We start from the raw sequence: 19,758 nt of genomic DNA, 5'->3' as shown, positions 1-19,758 counted from the left end.
TCATAACCAACACAAAACAAATTCTTGTTTTTGCATTTGTTGTTTCATAGTACATTGTTTAGATTTTTTTAAATGATGCTGGCCTTTTGCTTTTATATTATGGTTTCTGATTTTGTGTTTTTATGGGTTTTGTATTTATGTGTGTGTGTTTCTTGTGCTTTCTTATTGTTTTTTTACTATTATTATTATTATTATTATTATTATTATTATTATTATTATTTTATCATCATTATTATATTTTATTTTTATTTGCCTGTTTGTTTTCTAAAGAATGGATGAAATTTTTCATTTTCTTGGTTAGAGTTACACCAAGATACTTTACATTATTTGTGGCTATTTTGAAGGGTGTAGTTTCCCAAATTTCTTTCTTAGTCTGTCATTTGTATACAGGAGGGCTACTGATTTTTGAGTTGATTTTATATCTAGCCACTTTACTGAAGGCATTTATCAGCTGCAGGAGTACCTTGATAGAATTTTTGGGTTACTTAAAAGTATACTATCATATCATCTGCAAGTAGTGATAATTTGTACCCTCTCTTTTTGTTGTTGTTGTTTTATTGCTAGAACTTCAAGTACTATACTGAAGAGATTGAAAATGGACAGCCAGCTTTGTTATTTCCCTAATTTCAGTGGAATTGATTTCAGTTTTTCTCTGTTTAGTTTGATGTTGGCTATAGGCTTGCTGTATAATGCCTTTATTATGTCTATGTATGTGCCTTGTATCCCTGCCCTTTCCAGGACTTTTAACAGGAATGGGTGTTGGATTTTGTCAAATGTTTTTTCAGCATCTAAAATGATCACGTGGGGGTTTTTTTGGTTCAGTTTGTTTATATGATGAATTACATTGATGGATTTCTTCAAGGCTGCCAAATACAAATAGACAAAACACTACAAATGTAACATTGATGTAATTCCTGATTGTTTTGTGGTTCTTTGTTTGTTGGAGTTTGTTGTATATATGTGTACTGATATAAATATATATATGGAAAAAATTAAAAAGGAAAAAATGTAAGGAAGAAAATGGCATGGAGTTGGATGGTTGGGGAGATGGAGAGATCTTGGAGGAGATGGAGGACAGAAAAACCTAATCAGAATATATTGTATTAATTTTCAATATAAAAAAAAGACTGTGTCATACAAAAAGACTTTAAAACAAAATAAATATTAAAATGTAATAAGTCCCTGGAGGGGGAGCCCTGGTGGCACTCAGAGGAAGGACAGCAGGTTACCAAGAAGAGAACAGTCATAGGGGAGGGGAATAATGGGAAAATGGGAGGGAGGGAAGAATGGGAGAATACAAGGGATGGGATAAACACTGAGATGTAACAAGAATAAATTAATTAATAAAAAATTTTTTAAAAATGTAATAAGTTGCCTATAACTTTTTTCACCATTTTCAAGAATGCCAGGAGGCCTTTTATTACAGCAAGGGTCTTATTATTTAACATGTTAGCACAACAAAACCTGATTAAGTAAGTGATTTAAGGGAGGACAAGTTTGATCCAGGTTACAGCTGCAAGGGAGTATAGTCCATCAGAAGAAGGAAGGTCTGATGAAAGGAGCATGAGGCAGTAAGTCTCACTGCATTAGTAGTTAGAAATAAGAGAGAGAATAGGAAGAGATGATGGCTATAAAACTTCAAGGGCTGTCCTCGGTAAAATACTTCCTCTAGTAAGTCTCTACATCATGAAATACCAAGGAACCTTCCCAAAGCGCTGCCAGCTGGGGACTAAATATTAAAATATATAAGCCTATGGGGGGAAACATGTCCCACTAAAACCAGAACATGAAAGATGAGCAAGTAAGAGAGAGAGAGAAGACATGCAAAGAAATATGCTCAGAGAGGAGGAAGATTTTATTTTAATGGATATGAAAAACTTTGCAAATTATACAAGGAATAAATAACATTTTTGTAGTTAAGAAATGCACCTACCTGTGAGTTAACATGAAACCACTATTTTCAACACAGAGTCACTTTGAAGGAGAAAGAGAGTACTTTACTCAAACACAATTGTAGGTATTGGTGCTAATCAAAACATATTTCAGGTAAAGCTCATAATGTGTGTTCTCACTGCCTTAATTAAGAAGCCAAACTATTATCTGGAGGAAAATTAAAATGAGGAAACTGTTTGATTAAAACTTCTATGGAGCAACTATTATGCATAACAAGACTCATACAGTCAAGAGGAAATAAGGAATAAAAGAAAGGTGCATCTTACGTACCCACAGGGATATAAGTTTGTCTAGGTTTATGATTTTCACTAATGAGAGAATAGCCCCTTGGTTTTATAAAGCAAGCTACAAACATATTGATAATTAAGGCTATTTCCTATGCCTACAAAGAGTCTCAGAGATATTATATAGGTAGAAAAAGACTTCATTAAGATACAACTGGTTTTACTCAGGATGTTACAGAAGTACCTTCCTTCCCCAATGTTTTGGATGCTTTCCTTTTTAAAGGATGATGCACTGTTTAGATAAATGACCGATCACTAAATTACAATTCCAGCCAGTCTTTCCAAACCTAATCTGGAGCCCATGTGTGTTTCTGTGCTAAAGCCATGATATTTCCTTACATAATAAGAATTTTCCTTTGAAATTGACATGTTCACTCAAAATATAGATACCAATTAATCTTATTTTAAAGAAAATAGAGGAAAGAGATATACAGTTATTCAAAAATATGTTATTTAGTCTTTAAATATGTTCACCTCACCTTCAATTTCCCCATTTGATATATTTCAAAATAGCTATATATTAATTCATTTTTAAAATTAAATTTACTATTATCTTCCAAGGCCAAAAAATAATTTTAGTCAATAAATGAATTGCTAGATCCATTTTCTTAACTGCAAATCTGACTGAGGACAGAGAGTCATTTGAAAAGAAAAAAAAATGGCAGGGCATGGTGGTGCATGCCTTTAATCTCAGCACTCAGTAGGCAGAGGCAGGAAGATCTCTGTGAGTTCGAGGCCAGCCTAGTCTACAAAGCGAGTCTAGGATAGCCAATGCTAAACAGAGAAACCCTGTCTCAAAAAAATAAAAATAAAAATAAAAAATAAAAAGAAAGAAAGAAAGAAAAAGACAAAGAAAGAAAGAAGAGAAAAACCATCACAGTCATTGAGGAACAAGAACATCACCTTTTTTATATTTCTGTGGAGAGAGATACATGATTGCATGATTGAGAATTTGTGGAAGGATGCCCAAGGAAGAAAGATTAAAGCAGACAGCCATGTAGTTTATCTTCTGCCTAAACCTATTAAATGGTTTCTTACACGTGGCCAGCAATTATGCTTGTAATGAAACTCTTGTATTTAGACACCTAAGAGGGACTCACATTTGAGTTAGCAATGCCTGGTATGACCATTCTCTCATATTTTTTGCCTTATTAAAACAAACTTGCCTTTCCCCTTTCATGTTGTTCTTGAGTCTTTCTAAAGAAATTCTAATTATTAATTCTCATGATTTAGACTTGAGGTTCTCTCATATTTTAAATTAAAAATCAAAGGTGAAGTCTTTCATATTAACATCATCATCATTGTTGTGTCTTTAATCTGAAATACTCCCACTGGGCTCATATTTAAAATGATAGGTTCCAAGCCAGTGGTACTATGTTGATGACAGTGAATCCTTAGAGGATGGGACCAGGCTAAGAAGTAGATCACTAATGAGGGCCCTTATCATAGTATTCTCACCTCTAGACCTAACCCGTTCTTTCTGCAGCCTGGCCCATCTTTTTTTTTTTTTTTTTTTTTTTTTTTTTCTTCTCTTTTTTTTTTTTTTTTTAATTATTTTTTTTTATTAATTTATTCTTGTTACATCTCAATGTTTATCCCATCCCTTGTATCCTCCCATTCCTCCCCCCCCCCATTTTCCCATTATTCCCCTCCCCTATGACTGTTCCTGAGGGGGATTACGTCCCCCTATATATTCTCATAGGGTATCAAGTCTCTTCTTGGCTACTTGCTGTCCTTCCTCTGAGTGCCACCAGGTCTCCCCCTCCAGGGGACATGGTCAAATGTGAGGCACCAGAGTATGTGAGAAAGTCGTATCACACTCTCCACTCAACTGTGGAGAATATTCTGACCATTGGCTAGATCTGGGAAGGGGTTTAAAGTTTACCTCCTGTATTGTCCTTGGCTGGTGCCTTAGTTTGAGTGGGACCCCTGGGCCCAAATCTACCTATCATATTGTTCTACTTGTAGATTTCTAGGACCCTCTGGATCCTTTTATTTTGCTGTTCTCCCATGCGTCTCTCATTTAGAGTCCCAATAGAATGCCTTCCCCTCTGTCCCAGTTTCCTGGTAAGTGAAGGCTTTCATGGGACATGCCCCTTGGGCTAGTATGCAGATATAAGTGAGTATATACCATTTGATTCTTTCTGCTTCTGGGTTAACTCACTCATTATGATCATTTCTAGCTCAATCCATTTATCCACAAATTTCGGGAATTCCTTGTTTTTAATAGCTGAGTAGTATTCCATAGTGTATATGTACCACAGAGCCTGGCCCATCTTAATAAGAGTTTCTTCCCCTACTTCGACTTCCACTGCCGCGAACCCTGCTTTGCTTTCTCCCTAAACTTTGATGGAGTTAAATTAGTATGAAATCACGGAGAGAAGTGAATTATTATTCTCTTAAGTTATTAGGTGTTTTGACATACTAATAAGCAAACAGTATATCCCTGTGCTGCATGGCTGTGTATTTCATTTACCATAACAAAACAGAAGAAAAAAGGAATCAGAAATATATCTACTTCCACATGGTGATTTTTCTGCTGGTTGGAAAAAGAGAAAAATGCTTTGTCCCAACTAATACATAATCCCAGAAATGTACACTGCAAATGAAAACAATAGGAAGAAGGGTCACTGTGACTACCCTACCCTTCTCTTTATTCTGATAATGGATTGGGGAAGATTCATTTAAAGCAAAGTTTTTCTCTGTGCAGCGGAGCTCAAGAGCTCTCTCCTTCAACCTCTTGGGCCTCTTACATTGGGTGAGACTGAGTTGAAGATTACAGTTGGTTTGCAGATGTCAACATGTTTCCCGTGTTCAAACAGTCTATGCAAATGTGAAGACCCCTTCCAATGCACTGCTAACTCCAGGGGGTCTATCACATGCCATGTGGTCAATCACCAACCTCTGTGCCGTTTTGTTGATTCTGAAACCTCTGCCTTCCCAGTGTTTAGTGGCCTGTGGAAACAAAGTAAGAGGAATTTTAGATGTGGTGGAGTAAAATGATGGATTCAGAATGGATGTGCCTGTGCTGTCAAGTCGGAAGCATAATGAAAGGCATAACACAGTGCTATAAAGGAGCAATCTCCTTGAAAGACAAGGAGTCAAGATCAGGCTGTTGTTTCTGGAAAATGCCAGAGCCACAAATCATATAAATAGGAAGCAAAGCAACAGATAACAAACACTTCTTAAAGTATGTACATAAATCAGTCCATCTTGTTTTACTGTGTGCAGGGGAAAGAGAGTCCAGCTCATCAACACACATAAAGCTTACATTTCCTAGACTTCTACTGTCTGAGCTAAGTATGAAAATGCACAAACTACCTACTGAGAAAAGGTCTGATTCAGTCTGTGAGTGTATTTTAGGATTTAGAGTGGAGTAGCAAAAAACTAGTAGATTTTTATATCTTTGAAGTAGAACATATTTAAAAGAGGTTTAGAGTATTGGTAAAGGATAGCACTGGAGAGCGGGTTGTTTTATGAAGCTTGGTTTATGTCTGATTCTAGTTTATGATCTCCAGGCTGCAGTCCCATCACTACACTTTAGCAATGGATTGGTTCAACCTCAAAGCTACTGAGTGAGATGGACATGCTTCTCGCTGGTGCCATAGCAAAGAGTGAATCTGAGCCACTTACTTGTGAGACTAATTAGTTACGTATCCTTCATGCTTGACTCACAATCTGTGCTGTCATGCTTTCAGGCTTAAAATAAAAATTCTATAATGAGGTGACAAGCTATTTTAATTTCTTCTCCTAAGGATTTATTCAAACTTCTCATTTAAAAAAGTCTCCACAATATATATGACTTAAGGTTTAAATAAACAAAAATTATAAAGGGAAAATCTACTTGCATTTTCAGTGAAGTTGTGTTAATTTTCAAGCATCAATAGAAATGAATGTAACACAAAATATAAATGACAAATTTGTAAACAAGATCTACAAAGAATAACAACTTTCATACAAAAGACTTAAAGATAGAAGATAATACAGATATTTTGAGATCTCTCATAGTTTCTAATATTGTACTTATACTAAACAATACTAAGTACCAAATAAAATCAATTGCATGTAGCTCTTTTTTATAACTTAATCCCATATTAGTAATTATTAGGTATCTTTATTCATACCAGTTCTATAATAATTTGTTTTACCCTAATTAGTACCTGCAATTCGTTGAATGATTTACTGCAATAAACAAGCCTCCTTTAATTTAACCTACATTTCCCATTCCCTTCCAACAACCTTTCCCATGCTTCAGAATATCCAAAACATCTTTAAAAGAATGCAAACAAATGGAATCACACAGCATGCTTCGACCTTCCTTACGCATGGCTAGCTCCCACTTGAATCACAGGAAAGAATGCATAGCAGTGCAAGCCTGAATGCAAGCTTCTGATTTGGTCCATGAATTATAGATGTACTTCTGAGGGGCCATTTCCCTTATGGTTTCTGATGCAAAAACAAGCAGTAAATATCTCACATCCTTCACTCAATATGTTAATCAGACAGCAAGGTAGACATCAGTGGCCTCTCTGTGCTACGTTTAATTAATCATGTGTATAACTATGTGGCCCTTCGCTCCTCCCCTTAATACTTAATGGGAAACATTCTCCCATGTGGACCCATAAGTTTGTGTTTTCTAGTCAGGAAGTTTTGCTCACTGTTGTGAGGTCAGCCCATTCATTTCTCTCAGTTCCCAACTGCTACTTAAGACATTAGTTCATTGTGTTCGTCTGTTATGGGCTTGCTTCAACACGCTTGCCAAACGCTCTGAGATCTGCTGCTACTTTGAATTTTCTCGGTGCTAATGAATCACTTTGAACTAGTCAGATAGACCCTTGTCATCGAATGAAATTCATGTAGATTTAGTGTGGTAAAAGTAGGCTGGATGCCTGCACCTGCCAACTTGGCTACGACGCCTCTTTTTTGTGATATGGGAATTTGCAAGGCTTTGAGGAGAAAACTAATTGCATTGTAAAGAAAGAATATGATACAGTACATACACAAGTATTGAGACGTATTTGCAATATCATGAGAGAGGTATGTGCACGGTAAATGGATTCAGAAATCTCAGTGAACGTGAAGCTACTTAGCTTCTCAAATTAAATAATTCTAATATAATTCTAATTCTGAGAATTATTAGTATGATTCATTTAGTACTGAACTTCTCTGGAATTCGTCATCTGCATGGGAATAACTGATTTGGCATCTCCATTTTTATAATATTTTAAAAGAATAGACAGGTAATGTTTTCTACAAGAAGGAAACACATTCCTAATCTTCACTGGTGTAGACACAGGTAAATCTTCTATGCTCCTGTAAATAACCCCACACCCATGATGTTGCCAGGAACTCTAATTATATTAATCATTAGGCATCATACACACATGGGGGGGGTAGAGAGAGAGAGAGACAGAGACAGATACAGAGAGACAGAGAGAGACAGAGAGACAGAGAGACAGAGAGAAACAGAGAGAGACAGAAACAGAGAGAGACAGACAGAGACAGAGACAGAGACAGAGGCAGACAGGCCGGCATGCAGACAGACAGAGAAAAGAGAGAAGAGAGAAGAGAGAGACAGACATAGAGAGACAGACACATGCAGTAGAGACAGGGTAACAAAATACAAGAAAGCACATGGGAAAATAACAAGGAAGTAGTATGCTAATAACACACTTTTTAAAAATCCCCTTTGTATTTTACAGAAAGCACATCAATGCCACTTAATAGAATCTATTTTCACTTAAGGCCATAAATTTAAAGTACATATTCCAAGCAAGAGTGATTTGTATGTCTCTTCATGGTCTACAACAATGAAAAACTCTAAATATTAAAGAAGATATGTAATTTGTTGGTGGAAATTATTCAAATTACGGAGGCAGTAACTTGAAGTCATTGTCCCTATGCTGCTTAACTTGGAGAGACATGGTCTGTGAGAATCAAATCATAAAACCTCAGTGCTTTAAGTTGAGATAAAAATAAAATTTCTAGATATTGCTGGATATTTTTGTTTTAAGAAAGGCATATCTCTTCTTCATAGAGTCACAATTGTGCTATGACATTGGACCTTCTACTATAGAAAAATTCTACAAGTAGAGAAACAACAGAAAAAAGGGCCTGTGGCAGCTGATTGTTCACATTTATCTCACCTGTCTGAACCTGATGGTGCTAACAGGTGCAGTGTTGACCCAATGAGAATACTAGGAAGTACATGACTACCAATACATATTCACCTGATCATTCGTCAAACATTTTAAAATTTTATTTGTTTATTTATTGACTTTACATCCTACTTTTAGGCTCCTCCTTCCTCTCCTTCCAGTCTCATGCTCCTTCCCTCTTCCCCACTCCCCCTTCTCTATTACTCTGAAAATGAGAGCTCCCCCATACCCACCTACCCCAGCTCATAAAATCATATCAGGAATGAAAGTGTCCTTTTCCCTTCTTGCTTGGCAAGACAGTCCCACCAGGGTGAAGTGATTAAAAAAGCAGGCAACAGAGTCCAGGTCAAGGATAGCCTCCACTCCCCTTACTAGAGGACCCAAGAGCCAACCCTGACACTATTAAAGATAATCTGCTATGCTTTCAGATAAGAGCCTAGCACAGCTATCCTCTGAGAGACTCCATTGAGCAGTGGTTCAAAACAAATGCTGGGACTCACAGTCAAACATTGGGTGAAGCATAGGGAATCTTGTACAAAAGTGGGGGTGGGTGGGGGAGAAAGGTCTTGAAGGTGACAGAAGCTCCACAAGAAGACCAATAGAGGCAACTAACCAGGGCCCAGAGGGCCTTGTGTTTACTAAAGCACCAACGAAAGACCCTGCATAGACTGGACCTGGGCCCCCTACACAGATGTAGCTGATGGGCAGGCTCAGGCTTGCTCAAACATTTTTAGTGGTACTAGAACATACAGAAATGAACAAGATCAACCCAGTTTTCAAGCCTCCTTTCTACCAGCGCTTCTTCATTCAACCCAGACTTTCTTTTAAAAGGCGTTGGCTCTTCTTAGATCCACCAAAGGGCATCAGGAAACTTGCCTATTATTGATGGAGGGCTATGGATTGGAAAGTTAAACCAACCTGAATTTACAGTGTCTAATGTAAGCCGATTATTATGTTAGTACTTTCAGGAGGAAGGATATGGACATAAGTAGCAAAATATAAACAACATCATGAGATTTTGGTGGCCCTTTCAGCAACAGGGGTTGCATTCAATGGCCCCAAACTCCACATGCAGATTATGATAGCGCCTCATGTGGGGCCTATAGGAATCTATGCAGAAATGAGAAAAGTGGACACTAGGATTGTAGCATCTTAACCAGTTACAGAGCACTACAAATTGTGGCACCTAAAAAGAAACTCTTCCCATAATGTTCCATAATTTCTGTTAATTTTCATGATCTCCCACACTGTAAAACTCCTCCTCTTTTCTACCATCAAAAGTTAACTAAGTCTTTTGCGTCTTTACTCTAGTTAATTTGAAAGTATTCCTTTCAACTTCAAAGAGTGTCCTTGTAAATCCAATGTCCTACTGAAGAGAAGACATATCCACTCCCAGTGACCACCTTTAGCTGTCCAGCTGGTACCACTGTCTCCCTGTGATTCCATTTGTCTTCTAGCACAACTACAGGTAAACTGTTACAAAGCTTCAGCGCTTATTTGATTTGAAGTTTAAGTTCATAGATTATAAGTTACTTATAGGAAGGAAGTCTTCCCTTTCTCTTCTGCTTTGTAATTTCTCATCTTCCTTAGGAAGGCATGTAACAAGAACTAATTAAATGATATTGGTCTGACCTGACATATACAGGAGCCAGAAAGTCCTCTCCAAACCCTTGTAAGCAATGATTTTCATAGGCTTACATACTTCAAACTCTTATGGTTCCAAATCAAATCTCCTCCAATTCAGTGTTCATTCATTCCTCTTTATACACAGGCTGCTACCTACAAAAAAAAAAAAAAAAAAAAAAAAAAAAAAAAACCACACACACACACACACAAAAAAAAAACATAACCTTGACTTCTTAGAATGTGGTTGAAGGCCACTTCAGGCAGAAACCAAATTTCAGCTCTTTATTAAATTACCTAAAATAGTTTTGTGTATTCGTGCATGAGTTTATGCCATGGCATGTAGGTGGAGTGTTATGGGACAACTTGTAGGCATTGGTTTTCTCCTTTTACCATGTAAGCTCAGTGATTCAAACTCATGTCACTAAGCTTGGCAGAATGAGTCTTTCTCACTGAGGCATCTGAATGTCAGTTCACTTGTATGTTCTGTTTCTTACTCTAGTAAGTTAGCTTCACTCTCTTGTCCTTTGGAAGATCTGAAGGAAGTGCCATATATGAGAGGAAGGTTTCTGCAAAGAATAAAATAAGTGCCTTAAATCTATTTTTCAATTTTAAGATGTATTTGAAATTTCAAGGATAATGTCTATCTTTCAACATCCTCAATTATGACTGCCCTGCAATCCATTGATTAAAACGACAATGTTAACAAATCTTAAAAACCACCTGAAGTTCTGAATTTCAGAGAAACATTAAACATTTCAATATATGCACACCACCTTTAATATTCTTATTAAAGATTAAAAATACATATTTCTCTCCTGGCCATCAAAATATATTTTCAACTCATCCTTTGGAAATATTGAAGTATTGTTCATTAATTTGAATTTAGTGAGACTCTAGCACTCCTTTTCTTTCTATGACAGTCTCTTACAGATTCCACCAATTTGTATTTTAAAGCCCCAGCTTCCCAAGCCTGCCAGGCATGTCACAGCCTTGAGGAATTATGGCCATTTAATCAGGGTTGAACATTTCCATGCCAACCTTCAAGCAGCGATGCTGTGTCCATGTTTTTACCAGTGATGGATGAGCGCACTTACTGCAGTTTCCTGCGTGACAGTACTTTAGAAGGTCCCAAACCCTTCACATTTCTCAACATATCATGCTTTAGCAACACGATGACCTTCCAACATTTATTTCCAGTTGTTTATAACCAGCAGTTCATTATTTTCCCAAAATGAAGAGAAAGCAAATCGGCAGATACTCACCCTAAAGGAGCAAGTATTGCAGCGTGTTCTAGGTGAAAAAAAAAAAAAAAATGACTGCAAGGGAGCCTATAAGGAAGTATCTAGGAGACTGTTGGCTCTCTAAGCTGCTAATGCTGTGGTAAGCAAAGGGTCAGAATTTCAACCCTCTCATTCTGTCTTTAGTGTATCACTTAAGAAGTATGACTCTCTCCTATTGCTTCCTTCTTTGAAACTGCCAATCTGCCACCTCTCTTTATCACAACTATCTAGTGTAAACCCATCTATTGTGGGCCAGCCTTTTTCAAAGGCAAAGCATTATTTTCATGTGGACTTTTATCAAACATGTGGGATTCTTTTCATTCTGTCAAAGGCTTTGGATCATACATAATCTCACTTTTAATTTTACATTTTCAAAAAAGTTATAATGCCAAACTGGCCTTAGCGGTTTTACTTTATTTTTGTTTCAGCTCTATACCCCACTTCAGTTACTCCTTTCTACTACCCAATGGAAGCACCTGTTGGTAGCTTCATATAAATTAACAGTACCTAGGAATCACTAGCCAGACAGCATGCCTCATTCACTATTCCACAACCACAGAGATATCTAGCATCATTAGCTATCTCCATATCATAAAAATGGTGAGTGAAGGTTGCATAGCTCAGGCTGTCTATCTATGTGAAGATTAGCACAGGCAGCGATGGCACATATACTTATACACCCTGGTATTAGAACCTGTCACCTACTCACTGGCCACAATGCTTGTTCTTGCCCTAGAGCCCAACTCAGACAATCTTTCATGGTTTAATTTTTTTTCCCCTTTTTGGGAAAAATGTTCTACAAACAGCTTCTGGCTCCTAGATTATTCAGATACATAAGAGAAAACGAACTCAAAATTCCTTCCAAAGTCACTTTATAGAGAAGAACTCTCTCTCTCTCTCTCTCTCTCTCTCTCTCTCTCTCTCTCTCTCTCTCTCTCTCTCTCTCTCTCTCTCTCTCTCTCTCTCTCTCTTTCTCTTAAGGAGACATGAAGAATTAATTGTGTTTGTCGGGCTGGCATGAAGACTTCATCACCCTTAGTAATTCTAGCTGACTGAAGTTCATTACCTGAAGGATACGTTAAAACAAAATTGAGAGTTGATGTTAGCTATTTGCAGGGAAGTGTGGCTAACTGTGGATTAGATCTACTGTAATGTTAGCACAATAAGAGGAGGCATGATGCTGGATACTTAGATGCACCTTGGAAACCAACTGTAAGTCTCTCTAGGAAATGAATGAAAGATAGAGCTCTTACAGTCATCCTTGAGTGAAATTTTGTTTTCCATTGTTTTTGTAGCATGTATTATATTGTATACAATAATTTTAATTAAGCTTAAACATACAGAAAGAGAAAAGCTACTGTTAATCCCAAGCCAAACAAAGACTCTCAATTAAGTCACTGGCAAATTTTTCAAAGGGTATTATATTGTATCTGGGCTCATAGCCTTAAAACTGAAGTGGGTATGTGAGTAACCTGAGAAGTTTATTTCAAATGTGGGCTCAGTGTTTCTCCAAAAACAGATTTGGATATGCTTAAGAGGGCAGGAACCACAGATCTACATTTAGTAGGTAGGCAGACCCAGTATTTCTAAGGTAGAGAGATTTGCGCCATAATGTGAACAGCAGTCACTATGATCTACCCACATGATAACTTTCTTTTTGGCCAGGAGCTGGCATGGAACCCATTCACAGCTGCAGCAGCTGTCCTTGTCCGTCTTCCATTTCTCTGATATTCTTATACTAAAGAGTCATCGAGGCATGACTTTGGAGACTCACCATAACCCTATGCTTCATTGACCAAGGTAGAGTTCTCAGGTCAGTGTGGCATTTTTCTCTTACCATTTAGTTGATTCCTTTCATTATTTATGCATGCGTTTCTCCCTCGGTCTCCAATGCCACAGAATCATGCATTATTTATAAAGCACAATGCTTGTCTTACACTTATTTAAATTGTCCTCTTGAGCAAGTCCATTCGCAGGTCTAGGTGTCTATCTATTACAGTGATTCATGATGGTGATGGACATAACAGCCACAAGCATTAGCCGAGCAACACAGCACCTACTGTCTGCTGAGTGCCTTTCCACTTTATTTAGCTCTCATAACATTACACTTAGGGCATCAATGAAGGAAGAAGGAGGATTGTGGGCAGAACTTACTACTAGAGGTCACTCAATGTGTTGAAAAAAATAAATGGCCACTGAGCACACATCCAATTGAATCAAGCCTGCGGATGTTGCTAGGTGTTAAGACATAGCTTCTGGACATTAATCATCCCCATATATGAATAAGTTCCTTGTGTGGAAAATTAGATAATTTATAACCACACAGATTTTTTTCCTCCCAAACACCAGCTTTAGCCCTTGTGAGACACCAGGGTAAGTATCTTTCAGTTTTTTTCTTTGTGTCTCACTTTCCTTTTTTTTCCTCAGACCTGTGTGGATGTAGGCTTTCTGCCTGTCTAGGAAGAGTGATCATTTTGCTCTCTAAGAACTTAACTCCCAGGCTTAATTATTATGCAAGTGTGCCAGTGTATTAAGCTTATAGGCCAAAAGTGATTTAAAACCTACGCTGCATTGACTTTCAAATTATTTCATTTCTAACTCAGATGCTGATGTTATTTTCAAGGCATTTATTACACTTATATAATCAACCAGACCTCCCCCAAGGCCATGACACTACCGTGTCTCTATCAGTAGGAACATGTGACAGTCCCCACTCCTCTGTTGAGGCAGACCCTTGAGTCAGTTTCTCAGGGGCCTGTGCCTCCTACGTATGGAAAACTTACTAAGTACTGTAGAGCTTGTTGGCCAGGTCATTTGCTCTTAATTACCAAACCGCAGTGATGCTCTTTGAAAAGCAGACGCTCTTTCACAACTACATTCAGAATGCTGAGACACTGGTCCGCTGACTTTCTTTGTTAGCTGATCAGAGTTTTAGAAAAGCTAACAAATGCAAACATAGCATTGTCCTAGAACCCATTGCAAGTTGGGCTGTGAAGTATGGGAAGCCATGCCAAATTATGCCACGTCAGAAATCCTGTGCTTAGGCTGCATGCTGTGACCTTCCAGCTGCTGATCTCTACTGGAAGTGGTCTTTGTGTTCCAGGCCATCCTTGGACTATTTACCCTTGAAAGAAGTAGAGAAATCCCTACTGAGAAACACCTGAAACTTTAAGGAAGTTCTTACAGAGAGCTATTCAGGCTATTGTGTTCTTCTTGCCTTGGGAGCTGGGGAGAAAGGGATCAGAATAGATCCTATTGACCTTACTATATAAAGTCTTACTCATCCACATTAAAGAGAAACCTTGATCAGAAATTTCCTGATTTGATTCGTTATTTCTCGCTTCTCCGTATCCTACTTTCAATCCCCACTCCCTCTTTCAGGTGAACCCTGATTCAGTTTTTCCCACGGACAGTGAAGTAGGGAGGGCACAGAGATTAAGACTCCGCACGGTCTGATGAGTGCTGATGCTTGGAACATTACTGCAGGTGACACTTTGGATTTGTGCTACTCAAAGCCTTCATCACGGAGGCTTCTTTTTTTTTCAGTGGACAGCAGTTAGAATAAATTCTCACGTTTGTAAAGTCTGAAAAATAAAAAAAACCATTTACTGCTTGGCTCTAAACAAGACATATCTTCCGGAACATTACTGAAGTGGAATAGGTACAAAAACTAAGAACGAGAGGTTGGGGAGGAGTTAAGCAAAACCCTGTCTCCTGTAAGAAATGTGGCAATTGAGCTCATAAGACCAGTACAAAATTAGATTACTGTTTCATCAGGAATAGGGGAGAGGCTCACGAGATTTGCCCCTCAGAAGAAGGCAGTTAATGGTCACTGAGGAAAGAGAATAACAACGGGTAAGTTGTCTGTGTTCTGTTGAATAACTTTCCACTCAGTTTTATCCACGTAGCTCTCATTAAACTCAGTGGGAAAAGAAGAAAGAAAGAGGGAGGGATGAGAGAGAGACAGAGAGAGAGAGAGAGAGAGAGAGAGAGAGAGAGAGAGAGAGAGAGAGAGAGAGAGAGAAGTAAAACTGAGCAGATAGGATGAGAAAGGGTATGGGTTAAAACTCAATATATACATGTGTGAAACTGTTAAAAAAAAATTAAAGAAAGGAATATAAGTAGCTATTTCCCTGAGGAAAATGGGACCTCAATTTTCAAACAGCTGAGACCTGTTAAGGACCAACTGAATTGTTGTCTAAGCAGCAGAATCTGGTTAGATAGTACACTGCCTCTTCTGTTACCATAGACCATAACTTAAATTTTTTAATGCTAAAATCGGCAATCCAGTATGTAAGAAATTTAACCATGTTTGTTCAGATCTTTTATAATAAAAACCCTTAATAATCTTAAAGGATATAATCTTGTATTGAGGATACACATACACACACACACACACACAATCACACACCTTTAACTCATTTGACTAAATACACAATTGTGCTTTGTTGACTGACATAAGCAGTGATACTTGGAAAGATGGCACGATGTTCCATCTCATATTGTCTTTTAAAATTATATATATATATATAATTTATATTGGTTAACAGATTTATTTTTATATTTGTATTTCAGATTAGCATCAAAACAATGCATTTAATTTGGCATCTGTGTGTGTGTGTGTGTGTGTGTGTGTGTGTGTGTGTGTGTGTGTGTGTGGTATGTGTATAATTTTACTTTTTCCTGATTCATTCCCTTCCCACACTCTTCTGTCCAAACCTCCTCACAGCTACTTCCGGTTCTGTACATGCTTAGTAGTTACTCTCCCTTCTGCTTTCCTTTTCATATATTCTGTTATCATTTCCATTTCCCATATTTATTAATATTTTTAATTCTTTCTCATCTTCCACTTTCTAGATTTCTGGCAGACAAACACATAACACACTCACACACACATACACACACCACATACAAACTAACAAATTTAAAACATACATTCTACATATAAGAAAAAACATTGTTTTGTCTTTCTGCATCTGTCATATTTCAATTAAAATAATTATTTTTAGCTTCGTCTATCTAATACCAATATCATGACTTAAGTTTTCTTTATAATTTAATAAAACTTTATTATATATATTTTACTATATATAATATATTGAATTTATTTAGTTCTGTTAAGGGACATCTATCATGGTTCTCTTTCCTGGCTATTGTGAATAATGCAGCTAGAAACGAGCATCTCTGTGATATGTTGAATTAGATTGCCTCATATAACCTCAAGTGTGATGTAACTGAGTCAGAGCATAGTTCTATTTTAAGTTTTCTGAAGAAATGCAATACCAGTTTCTGTAGAGGCTGTCACAGATTTATACGCTTACCAGGAGTTCTTTCTCCATATCCTCAACAGCATTACCATTTTTTCCCATTTTGGTAACCATACTGATATAATCTTAAAGTAGTGTGAACTCAAATTTGCCTGATATCTATGGATGGTGAACACTTTACAAGTATTTATTGGCCATTGGTAGTTCTTCTTTTGTCCAGCTCATTGGTCTGTATATTGATGGAATAATTGTTTTTTGGTGTTCAATTTTTGATGTTCTTTATATATCCTGATATTAATCTCTTGTCTTATGTGTAGCTGTCTCCACTTTGGTACCTGCTTTTTTTTTTTTTTTTTTGCAAGGACTTTATCATTCATATAATTTCATTTGTCAATCCTTAGACTCTGCTTTTGGAGCCCTGTTTAGAAAAATATTGTATATCTATATTTTGAGGTGTTTCATATACATATGTGTGTGTTTTCTTACAACTTCAGTGTCTCAGTAGCTAGTCAGTAATAGTTATGCCACTGCGGCACTAATAGACACATCATAATCAACAGGTTGGTAATGAGGCATGTAGAGTCCACCCTTAACTCATAGGGAAGTGGCTCCTGTTTGGGGCTGTGACTCGCATTTAGTGGCCCATGATATTTGGGAGCAGACTTATCCACTCATGCAGTGTATCTTATTTACTGCTCCATTGCTGTGAAAAGACAAGGTGACTAAAGCAATCCTTATGAAAGAAAGTGTTAAATGGAGAGTTTGCTTACCATTTCAGAGAGTTCATCCATTCGAATCAAGGAGAGAAGCATGATGGCAGGCATGGTGGTAAAGCAGTAGCTGAGAACTTGACATTCTGATGTACAAGCAGCATGCAGATGGAAAGGGTTGGAGTTCAGAGGGCAGAGGCAGAGGCAGAGGTGGGGGAGGTGGGGCAGGGGAAGAAGTAGAGGCAAGAATGAGCCTAGCATGGGCCTTTGAAACCTCAAGGCCTACTCCCACTGGCATACCTTCTCCAAAATGGCTACACCTCCTAGTCCCTTGCAACAGTTCCACTGTCTGATGATCTAGTACTCAAATACATGAGCCCATGGATGTGATTTTTAATCAAATCCAAACACAGAGCTACATCTTTTCAAACTATTACTTTTAGTTATATTTTGAAATTAACTGCCTCCCAGTGATCCTCCTTCTTTCATGTCACAGGTATTTTACTAGGCCTTTTATTATATTTCTTATTTGAATTGTAAGATACTAGGCTTTCTCATGTCTCACACTCTCTTCCATTGGGTTAGCCACCTCCCAACTTAACTTGGGGTGACCAAGTCATTTTTTCATTTTTAATAACCCATTCTCTAAGCGCTTTCAGGATAACCCAAATCCCTTTCAGTACAATTCACTACAGGTACCACAAAGCCCATACAATTGGCAAGTATACTCAACTTTAAGTAAGCCAATAAAATTAAGGAATAAAACAAGACATTACAGAAAAATAAGTGACTTGAGGCCATCATAAAAAATAACAGAGAGGCACCATACTTAGCTATTTGTACCTTGGCTTCTTTCTATTTTCTAAGAATTGTATATGAAGAAGGAGAAATCTTAATATTTGTCTGAGTATCTGGAGATTCTAAGAATCCTGAAAACAACTACACTATAAAAACAAGAATCATAAGAATAACAAGGTACGTGCTGGGAAGAAGATCAAACTGGCCAAATAGCATCACCAGTCAGTGAGAATGTTTCAGAGAGATGAGACAGCCATAGGGATTTCTGTCCCAGGGGAAAGGAAAGAAGTTATACCTTCAGAAAATAATATTTTATTCTGAGCATGGATTCTCATAATGACCCACTCTTATCAGAGAGAATAGAATAAATCAAGTTAACATAAGAAACAAGTTAAAAAGAGTTCCGATGGCTTGGGAAGTGGGGTACAGAGGGATCTTCATTTCCTGCTACTCATAAGGAAAGCCCAGAAAGGCTCATAGTGCCTTGGGTTTGTGCATTGGGAATGAGTGGACTCAAAACTCTTGTTGCCTGCTGCCCTTCATCTGGAACCTAAGTGAATAACAAAAGAAAAGTCCTGCTGGCATCTATTCCAGAACCCATACTGTGGGGAAGGAGGAGAGCTACACAGAGAGACCCTATTGACAGCGAAGGAAAGTAGGCCATCAATCTGTGGTGTCTGGGGAGCAAACACTGCCCTTTGTGTGGGGTAATTAAGAGCCCATGCCACTCATTCTCCGCACTGCAGTACACCCCAGAGAGCACATAGTGGCGGCATGGCAGTTGCTTTCATTAGTTTCAATAGCCTAAGAGTAACAATTATTAACCATCTCTTGCTCTATTTCCCCCACAAAGGACTGAAAGGGAAACATGTGGTGGGAATGGCTTGATTTGACACTGTTGGCAGGGGAGCTGGTGAGAAGAAAGTGCAAGCAAAGAACAGACAAGTCCAGAACGAATCTACAATTAGGGAAAACAGCAACTGGCTCAAAGTAACTAATCTTGACCGTACCGATGTCCTTGCCAGCACCCTGTCCACTGTAGCTATGGCATAAAAAGGAGCTGTCTGTGACCAAGGATAATGAATATCCTGAATATTGCCTCTATATCCAAAGGCTTAATAATATGAAGGAATTGAATGCTTCAGAAAAAGCAAAGATAAGGAAGGAAAAGAAAGCTACGACCACATCCCTTCTCTAATTTTCACACCAACTCTGGCGATAGAGTTCTACATGGTCATTCTGACTTCTACATAAGCTCCTGGTGATAAAACTTAATCTCTCGTGGTCGTGCTTGAACTTTCAAGCTTAAAACCTCAGGCCAATGAGAGCATAAAACACCATGGAACTTTGTGCACTTGAAGGTTTATGGTGTACCGTGGGCAGTCATATCTAGGGATGGTAAAAGGTGAGAGAGATACGTCTTCACTCACTCCATGCTTATTGAGTATACTGAGCATACTGGTACTTAGTTACTTATTCAACTCCGTGCCTGTGCTCCACTATACAGTGAATTTCTAGGCTAATGGTTAGTGGACTACATTAGGAACAGAAATTGTTAGATAAATTGATGCCCTTGCTTGTCCTCAGAATAATCAACCTATAGTTTATTACAGTCTTGGTCTAGAATACTCTATCCCCTTTGAAGTAAGATGGCTAAGAAGCAAGTCTCTGATGAGGTTGGA

The sequence above is a fragment of the Acomys russatus genome, chromosome 1 (assembly GCF_903995435.1).
Source record: "Acomys russatus chromosome 1, mAcoRus1.1, whole genome shotgun sequence".
Lineage (NCBI taxonomy): Eukaryota > Metazoa > Chordata > Mammalia > Rodentia > Muridae > Acomys > Acomys russatus.
This window is presented reverse-complemented; position numbering follows the sequence as displayed.